The sequence below is a fragment of the Amblyomma americanum genome, chromosome 1 (assembly GCF_052857255.1).
Source record: "Amblyomma americanum isolate KBUSLIRL-KWMA chromosome 1, ASM5285725v1, whole genome shotgun sequence".
Lineage (NCBI taxonomy): Eukaryota > Metazoa > Arthropoda > Arachnida > Ixodida > Ixodidae > Amblyomma > Amblyomma americanum.
The window spans coordinates 510,432,185-510,442,522 of NC_135497.1; the positions used below are offsets into that span (position 1 = coordinate 510,432,185).

A 10,338-nucleotide genomic window follows, 5' to 3' on the forward strand; every position below is an offset into this window, starting at 1 on the left:
TTTTACGCTGGCGCACAAGCCTCCTATCTTGTTTTTAGCTGTGAAGACAACGCCAACGTCATACTTCGCCGCAAGTTTCTTGAGTCGGTGTGAAACACCATGGAGGTAGGGAATGGCGGCCACCTTTTTTCGCCGCACCTCCACGTCAGCATCTTCCGGCCCCGTGTTGCTCTTTCTCAAGCGAGTCAAAACACGTTCAGACAAGCCCACCTTGCCCGCTTGTCTGAACGTGTTTTGACTCGCTTGAGAAAGAGCAACACGGGGCCGGAAGATGCTGACGTGGAGGTGCGGCGAAAAAAGGTGGCCGCCATTCCCTACCTCCATGGTGTTTCACACCGACTCAAGAAACTTGCGGCGAAGTATGACGTTGGCGTTGTCTTCACAGCTAAAAACAAGATAGGAGGCTTGTGCGCCAGCATAAAAAGGAGGCTTGATAAAACATCAAGTGATCGTTCCCGATGCACAGTGTCACATAAGACACGGCTCATCCCTTGCAGAAAGAATGTGGTGTATCGCGTTCCGCTGCCTTGTGGTCGATGCTACTACGGGCAGACGGGCAGATGTCTAAATGTGCGCCTGACGGAGCATTCTAACTCTCTGGGTGGGAAAGCGAACTCTAATCTGGCGTTGCACGTGCAATCTCGAGAATGCAAATCGGACGATGATCTGTCTCTTTGCACGCCTGACTTCAGCGACACTACTGTAGTTTATAGAAATGAAAAACAAATCTGTCGCGAGATAGTTGAAGCCTTCTACATTGCTAAGGCTAAGGACACGTGTGTGGCTAAGCCGTCGGTAAACCTTCACGCTAAGGAATTTGCCTTTTTAGATAACTTGTTAGTAAGACCCTGACATTGAAAAATTTTTGTGTGCCCTTTCACTGATACGGCTTATGTGCGCGCGCATCTCAGTGCGAGTCTTCGTTGTTTTCTTCCTTTCAATAAAACTTCAGTTGTTAGTCCAGCCTCGTCTTGTTTGCTTCTTCCTTTGTGTCGCGTCTTCTGGCTGGTTTAAAATGTACACTGAAGAATGGTAGAATCAATTTGAGCGCGTGGCGTCATTCAACAAGTGGGATGATGCGGCAAAAATTGGACACGTGTTCTTCTCATTGGATGGCTCCGCACGCACGTGGTACGAAAACTACGAGTCGTCCCTTACGACATAGGAGCTATTCAAGAGAGAACTATTGAAGGTATTCACCAGTGTCGTGAGGAAAGAAAGAGCCGAACGACTCCTTGAGTCCAGGATCCAGCTTCCGAATGAGCCCGTCCGCGGTTACGTCGAGGATATGATGCGCCTCTTTCGCCGCGCCGACCCCGGGATGAACGAGGAAAAGAAAGTTCTGTTTTTAATGCGCGGCGTAAAAGAACAACTCTTTGGCAGCCTCGTCCGCAAGTCGCCAAAAACGGTCGAGGAATTCATGCAAGAAGCCGGCACGATTGAGAGGACCCTCGACGTCCGAGCTCGGCAGTACAACCGCCCTTCGTCTCCCTGTGCAACCCGTTCGGACTCGCCGGCCACCACCAGCGACAGCTTGCTGGAAGTTATCCGCGGAATCGTCCGAGAGGAGCTACGCCGATTACTGCCATCCTCCCCGCAGCCACAACCAGCGACTCTGATGGACGTGGTACGGGACAAGTGCAACAGGCACCTGGCACCCCGACGGCCACAGAACCCCAGGCCATGACCTACGCCGCTGCAGTAAGGACTGCCCAGCCCCAACGACAACCCCCACGTCCTCCCCGAGATGAGCCACTTGTTCCACAACGCCGCCTCCCAGCCCCCGCCCGCCCAGCCTATGACCGACGCTCAAGCATCAGGAAATGCGACGCCTGGAGGACTTCCGACAACCGGCCGTTGTGCTTCCATTGCGGTGAGGCCTGCCATATTCTTCGTCACTGCCCGTACCGACGTATCGGTCTTCGAGGATTTGCCATTAACGCCCCACGACCACGCTTCGGGCAACGTCCGCAGGAAATCGACGAGTACCTGCGTCGAGAAGAGTACACGCCGAACCGCTTTTCGCGCTCACCATCGCCGTCAACCTCGCGCTTTGCGTCGCCAAGCCGCAGCTACGCAGAAGCGGTACGAGGAAGGTCGCCCAGCCCCCGTAGGGGAAACTAAAGGCAGCAACCTCTGGAGGTGAGGTTGCTCAAGAGTGAAACGCTGAAGATCCTCCACCGACCACGCCCCATGAAGACTGCACCCGCGACGCCGCATGAAGAACCGGCATTCGCTGCACCGACGCCGCACACAATGAGAACCCCGACCGCGACGCAGGCTGCCTTGAAAACGACGCCGCCACACAGAAGAGCTTCGACCACACGCCCCACCCGCGACTCGCATACGCGACGAAGCCGTGACCCGACGCCGAGAACGACGTGCAATGCAAGAGCCAGGACCTCCGACTTAAGTGACTATCGACAGCCGGAAAGTTACCGCTCTAGTTAACACAGGAGCCGATTACTCGGTGATGAATGGAACATTCGCTGCGCAGCTGAGAGAAGTCACAACGGCTTGGGACGGCCCACAAATTCGCACCGCAGGAGGCCACCTCATTACGCCACCAGGACGATGCACAGCGCGAGTGACTGCCAAAGGACATACCTATCCTGCGACCTTTGTTGTTATACCGCAATGCTCCCGCGAAGTGATCTTGGGTATGGATTTCCTTAATGAGCATCAGGCGATCATCGACCTGCGATCCAAGCTGATCACGCTTTCGACGGACGAAGCCATCGCTTCGATGAAAACTCGGGAAAATCACGTTTCCCTGAGTGTCCTGGAGGAAGAAGTGAGCGTCCCACCCCGATCAAGCGTTATCGTGACCGTAGGCGCCACGAAAGCCATTAACGCTGAAGCCATCATCGAGGGCAACATGCAGTTGCTCCTAAACCGAGGAATCAGCATCGCAAGAGGCATCGCACATTTGCGCAATGACCAGGCCGAAGTACTGCTGACTAAATTCAGCGAAGAATACCGGCACATTAACAGAGGAACGACGATTGCTTTCTTCGACGAAATATCCGACCTACGAGACTCCTTCGCTCTCTCCGACCCCTCCGCAGAAGATTCGCCTGACCAAGAGAACTCGCCCACTTTCGACATCAACCCAGCCCTGCCTCGGAACTGACAACACCGGATCCGCAATCTGCTTCGAAGCTACAGCGAGTGTTTTTCGACATCGCCGAAGGTCCGATAGACGCCAATTGCCAAGCATTGCATTATAACGGACCTACACGTCCGGCCTCTCCGTCAAAGCCCCTACGGTGTGTCACCGCTAGAACGACAAGCCATCCGGGACCAAGTCGAAGAAATGCTTCGCGACGACGTCATCCAGCCTTGAAACAGCCCATGGGCGGCACCGGTTGTTCTAGTGAGAAAGAAAGACGGCGCACTTCGATTCTGCGTGGATTACCGCCGCTTGAACAACATAACAAAGAAGGACGTCCACCCCTCCCCCGTATCGACGACACACTGGACCGCCTCTGCAACGCCAAATATTTTTCATCGATGGACATCAAGAGCGGCTACTGGCAAATTGAGGTCGACGAATGAGATCGCGAGAAGCCAGCATTCATCACTCCGGATGGGCTGTTTGAGTTCAAGGTGATGCAATTTGGTCTCTGTTCCGCACCAGCGACGTTTCAGCGAGTAATGGATACTGTGCTGGCAGGCCTGAAGTGGCAAATTTGTCTGGTATATTTAGATGACGTCGTTGTCTTCGCCTCGAACTTTGAAGAGCACCTCAAAAGACTTCGAACAGTACTAGACGCAATCAAGTCGTCTGGTATAACCTTGAAAGCAGAGAAATGCCACTTTGCTTACGAAGAGCTGCTGTTTCTAGGCCACATCGTTAGCAAGGATGGAATACTCCCAGACCCGCAGAAAACAGCTGCTATTGAACAGTTTCCACCGCCGGCCGATAAGAAAGCAGTGCGCAGATTTCTCGGACTGTGCGCATACTACCGACGATTTGTGAAAAACTTTTCGCGCATCGCCGAGCCCCGAGAATGAATTATATATTTGAAATCCTCTAGATGAGTACACCACATTACACATCATATTAACTAATGAAGTTAGTATTTTGTTATGAATGAGATATTTTGTTGCTTCTGCTTAATTAGGTGATAACGTCATGATATAATTCATGGCTTATCCTTAACGGGCTCGATGAGTAGAACATGTTAGAAACCAGTATCACCTAGATAGGCTAACATTTATTTATGGTTAGGCTTAACATAGCGGATGTGACCTCATCACACGGCAGATTAATCACGTGGTAAAAGACCGCATGGACGATAGATGGCTCTACCAAAGAGCTAATGCTCGTTACATCAACGTCTTGCAGACGGTGGGGGCAATTAGACTTAACTTATGATGCTGGGTTTCTCCTGGACTCACCTCACATGGGCTAGAAGGGACCAGCTTTTCTGGCATCCCTTGGTTCTGGTCACGTGACAGTAGTGGTGAGGTAGCGCCCACGTCATGACTACGTAGAGGTCACACCGGCTCTGCCCGCTCTGCGCGTTTTAGTTTTGTGTTTGCTTTCTTTCTCTTCTTCACGTCGGCAGGATGAATCGGGCGGTTTGAGAGGCTGCACTTCCGATCGGCGGAGAAGAATTCCTGGGCGGCGCCTCAGGGTAGAACTCACTCCAGATGGAAAACAGGGAACTGCTTTGCGCACACAACAGCAGGGATGAAGGGATCCTTTTCGGTGCGCGCATTGTGCCACTTGCATTTCTTTTCCACCGTGTGCGGCAAGCTGTCCTCCGCCGTCCCCCACTATGTGCGGGAGCGACGCATAGCCGAACGCGCACACTGCATAGGAGGATATTTGGAACATAATCACCACTATCTCATGACCTCGTAGGCGCTCTTAGACAGGTGAGAGCATCTGCGTCAAATGCATGAATTCTTACCTGGGCTCTTAAGCGTGCCATAAGAAAGCGCGTAGTTTTGCCCGTCCAGCGGAAGCAATGTTTGAGGTAAGCAGAAGGCAACGTCTTTATGTACCTCCTAATCGCGAGCAGTGTTCTTGAGCGGGCAGCCCAGACACTGCAACCCAGAAGTAAAATTGCAAAGCAGTGAGCTCTTGCTTGTTTTATGCATTCTTTACCGCTTCTCAGTTGCAATGGCATTAGTCGTTCGCCGAGTTGAGTTCATCAGTCACTCCAAGGAAGCAGTGCCCAACAGAACTATTTCACCTGGTGACGAGAGGGGGCGCGACGCCGCCACGCCGCCGCTCGAAGCGCCCCATACACCGCACGCTGTCGCCGGAAAGGGGATTAAGAAAGGGAATAATAAAAAAAAGCGCAGAGACCGCGCGGACTCTATATACTGTGACGTTGGCGGTACGTCATTTTTGCGGCGTGACCGGAAGCAAGCAACGTCTGGGCGAGTCCCGGACGGGAAGCGTCACCCCACTGCCGCCAAATTTGAGTCTATAACAAGCAGGCCACCTTCGCTTGTTGTCTCCGGAATACTGCGGAAAAGTTACATTTTGAGATGAACTTTTAACGAAGTTCTACTTATGGATCATTTTTTTCCTTTGTTCACAAGTATAATTTTTATTTTCAGGAATCCTATTAAAGCATGGATCGGCGATGGCAGAAAAAGTTACCAAAGAAGGTGCATGCTTTTAAACATTTTAATCAGGTCGCGCTGCGGTATTTTCCTTTCTGGGAGTGCTCACAAGGGCGTGCCAGGACTTGTTGGGGACAAGGTAAAGCCCACGATCGTAATAATGAAAATTTCTGTTGTTGCAACATATTTGAAAACGTTCAGATAAATTAATATGACGAGATAAAGAAAGCACTACAAAATTAATGTACTTACGAAATGGACGTTCGGGGACACAGAACGATGCATATTGCGTTGCGGGCGGAAGCTTTTCTGAAGGCGCTCTTTGTTTTTTTTTTCCTCGCCACGCAAAAAAAAAAGAAAAAGCTCAACCATTGCGCGATGATGCAGGGAGATTCATAGTCAGGTATTCTGTCTCTTGCGCTTGTATAATTGGCAAAGAAATAAATGTATTCCGTAAGACTTACCATGGTAAGCGAGGTTCGTACTCACCCAGCCATGTCGCACATCGGTCGAGCTGCGTCCGATTCGAGTGGAGGCCCCGCGCAAACTGCGAACCTGGCAACCTGTCGACTACGCCGTCGACACGTGACACAAGATCTCCTTGGCGGACCTCGACGATGAAAGGATATACGCCGGGAAGTCGCCTTGGCTGCGTGGGAAACGCGCCGCACTACGCACGCACGGTCCTTGGAAGCTGCGCCTGCTCTCCATAATTCCGTGCAGCGTTGGCAAATACGCGCTCGGCTGTTCGAGTCCAGGCGGTAGGCACAGATGCGCATCACACCAGGTCATGGTTATTTCAACGCTTTGTCCTGCGCATCCGCCATGTCTGTGAAGAGGCCCGCTGCCAGAAGCCGTCCTCTGCATGCCTTGTCCGGGTATGTTTCAGCCCCGAAAGCGATGCACTCGAGAGACACTGAGCAGCCACAACTGAATTGCGGAATAGGCCGCCGCAGCACTGCACAGAATAATAGGGAGGATGCATAATGCGGCTGGTCCATGTGCAAAGAGAACGAGCGAATACCAGGCGTAGACGTCCTAATACGCACGGTGTCTTCGAGGAAAGACGGTACGCGGCAGCACGTGCTTGGCGAAAGTGAGTGAGCAGAGACTATTCTGATTGTCCAAACACTGCGCGCAAGCGAGAAATAATTGATTGATTTCACGGAAGAAGCATCAATCCTTGCGGTTGCACCATTCGACCATGCTTTAGCTCACCAAAAGCTGCAGGACAAAAACCCATGGTCCTAGAGACACTATGGTGGACCTCAGGGCTCGGTTTTGCTGAAAAAGAGATCGAAATGCAGGTAAATCAAAAGAATTGAGGCAGCACTTAAAAACGGGGCTGCAAAAGCAAGAACTGAACCTGTTTCTATCCTTCCTGAAAGGTACAATATATTATTTTGGCACATTGAGACTCATGTTAAGTCAGAAAGTTATCAGAAAGTTTATCAGCAGGTATTACGCTGACATAAATATTGAGGAGCTATATTTACTTTTTGAGTTACTGATCGTTTAGCTAAAATTAAAAAATGTGCCGCACCGTATGGAAGGCGTTGAAGTAACGACCGTTAGCTGTTTGGTAGCACAACCTATCGTCCATGCAATGTATTAACACGTGATTAGGCTACTTTTCCATACCTAATGGCGAGCGGGTGCCTAACGCTTCGAGGTCGGATATTTTGGGCCAGTTTGGGCCGAAAAAATCTTCGAGCCCTTGGAGGGCCATTTTTTCTTGCCATAAGGGGGTAGGTGCGCGGTGACCTCGTGGTATGAAATTGTGAGCTCCCGAGCCCTGACGTTACGGCTGCCATGTTAAGCCTAATGCTAACTAATTATAAGCCTAAGTAGTGTCTAGCATGTTCTACTCACCGAGCCCGTCTAGGATATTTCATTAGTTAGATCATGATGTCATCTATTAATTAATAAAATCAATTAAATATAATGTAACGTGAAGGTGTGCACACCAAAAGGGAAAAATATATTTACAGGGAAACAGCTTACAGCCACGCAGCCGAACAACCGGGCACGCGAAGCCCAGCAGCAGAAACGCACTTCGTCCTCTTCGCGTTCCAAGCGCGAGCGCACCAAGCACGAGCGTTCCAAGCACAAGCACAACCGTAGCATAACTCCCGGCGGCAAAAGCACCGTCCCGTTATGCTACGGTTGTGCTTGTGCTTGCAGAGATCCCAGCTGGTGAGTTCATCCTCGTGGGTCTCGAACCATACCCTGGCAGTGCCCGTCAGGTAGAAGATAACGTTGGCCAACTTTAGGGTCGGGTCCCACCTGTTGTGTGTGCTCACGCGCTCGTACATTGCGAGCCAGTCCTCCACGTCGACGCCGTCCGTTCCGTTGAAGGTCCCAGGATCTCTCGGATGGGCAATGATGAACGCCGGGTTAGCGGACGCCGACGGAGCGGCCCCTTCGCTGGTCATGGTTGAAGCGCCGGCGAGCTGACGACCGCTGCGAAGTTCCGTGCTTGCTGTGGCTGTACCCAGCACCTCCACCAATAATGTAACGTGAAGGTGTGCACACCAAAAGGGAAAAATATATTTACAGGGAAACAGCTTACAGCCACGCAGCCGAACAACCGGGCACGCGAAGCCCAGCAGCAGAAACGCACTTCGTCCTCTTCGCGTTCCAAGCGCGAGCGCACCAAGCACGAGCGTTCCAAGCACAAGCACAACCGTAGCAATATGTCTAACCATATCTAAATAATAAGTTCATTAGTTAATATTGGTGTCTAACGTATTCTACTCATCTAAAGGATTCCAAATATCTATTTGCTTTATGATGTCCACATTAATTACTGTTATAAGCGACAAAATATTTTCAGGTGACTGGTTAATTATGACGTCACAAAACCAGTTACCTCACCAATCACCAGTTTGATATACTGATGACGTCGCCTTTATTGACGTCACGGTAACTTTTTCTTAAAGTATTTCTACGAAGTTTAGTTTCTTTAGTGATCACTTTTTATGAGCACTGTCACTGACAGAATATGCTCCGAAGAGCTACCGCCCAAAAACATACCCTGTTCCCTGTTCACGATGGATCTAAGCAGAAAAAAATGCCCTGCAGTGCCTGATAATACCGCAAATTAAAAAAAAAACAAGAAACTTGAGACACTTAAGCTTCACCTTAAGGGTATCGCACGATAGCGTTAACGGGTCCCTTATCAGAGGCCCTCGGTCCTCTGGGTAGAACTTCGCTGACAGGGTTATTCTCTATTTTATTTTAATAGAGTGTCCACACCACTCTTGGCGCAGTGGTGCGGCAGTTAAGCGATGCGCCACTGCCCCGGCAGGTGGCTGTTTCAAACACATCCACCGGTGAGGCTTGTGAGACTAAGGTTGATCTCTCCGGGCGACATCTCGCGACCAGTCATTCATTTAACAGCCACCTGGCACAGTTGGCTGCTCGCTCACAATCCGGTGGGCAGGTTGTGATGACGTCACAATTTCACATCTCCTAAATGGCAGGTGGGCCACCTGCTTTTTCGCTTCCAACGCCAACACCGGATTTCCTGATGAACTGAAGACTTCACGCTGTCCCTTTAAAACGTCTCAGCCTTATCGCATTAACACATGGCCGCTGTAGCTGTACCACCCATTCCATGCACCAGCACTAGCATCGGTTGTGTGGTCGTTTATGATTAATGTATTGAGCGCAAAACGTGGACAGAATACGACAGCGGTGGTACAAATTCTGACCAATTTTCTTTCGAGAGAACGTGAGAAACTAGTTGGAACTTGCGCTACGTCTCTCGTGTTCTGCCCTTATCTCGCGTCTACCCGGACCAACCCTCTTGAGTTTTATGTCCTTGTGCATGCCGCAAAACTTAATGACGCCGCCACCGAGGAATCACGACACTAACTTTCGACCAATTTGACCAGAGTATTCTATTTCACGTACTATCGAAGGAGACCATACATTTTGTAGCCATGTTATTTAGTTGTGCAATGCAGTCCTCGGAGAACACCTTCTATAGGCCGGTCGAAGCCAGCTGTGACGGGGCTGCGACCTGTGACACTTGATACCTAAAGTGGAACGTCACTGAACATTCGATTGAGAAGTACGCTGTGCATAGCTTCGCCGACAACAGACAACCACGCCGCAAGCCTCCAGAGAACTTTCTTGACAGAGCCATCTGTGCAAAACAGAAGCGTTCCGGGACTTACCTTATCAAGTTTCCCTTCGCAGAAGCGTTTTTGTTTTAAGCGAAGATCTTGACAGAGTATCGTTCGGGTGTCCCATGGTGATGAAGGCCTAGGGCACACGGTTTTCAGTGTGCTGTGCAGTTTTCACATGCTAGAGTAAACTGTAGTACACCTGAAAACCATGCGCCCTGGCCTAGCCGTGGACTGGAGTGCTGACTTGCCCATGCCCATAGCGGTGCCGTCTATCGGGTTCACTTTGTGATGTTGGTGGAATGTAAGGCTCAGGCGCCTACAGACAGGAAATGAAAGACAAAAAATTGGAGAGGAAAAAGAAGCGTGGCGGAAGTCACATGGTTATGGAAGCCGTCATGCTCATTAACGCTTAGCAATGGCGTCGTGAATGCCATGTAGGGAAGGCTTGAGCGCATCACAGTGGCAGTTCTGTGCGCCTCACGTTGCTAAAGAATAAGAAAAAAGGTGAGGAGGACTTGCCCGGACACCATGGCGCCTTTCCCATCTGTTACATAAAGAACTGTTTATGTGACGCCCTCAATAGAGCCCAATTGAAGCCAGTAACAGGCGTGACTGA

At 50.7% G+C, this 10,338-nt stretch overlaps 1 long non-coding RNA gene across 4 annotated transcripts in view; it reads right to left on the reverse strand.

Moving 5' to 3' along the window:
- Positions 1-6,225, reverse strand: part of LOC144106768 (uncharacterized) — a 107,587-nt gene extending 101,362 nt beyond the window's left edge. For 2 of the 4 annotated variants that reach the window (XR_013309108.1, XR_013309107.1), the window contains exon 1: positions 6,076-6,225. This is a non-coding gene — a long non-coding RNA (uncharacterized LOC144106768). The remainder of the gene's footprint in view (positions 1-6,075) is intronic. The other 2 variants (XR_013309110.1, XR_013309109.1) reach the window with 1 other exon arrangement.
- Positions 6,226-10,338: the final 4,113 nt, after the last annotated feature.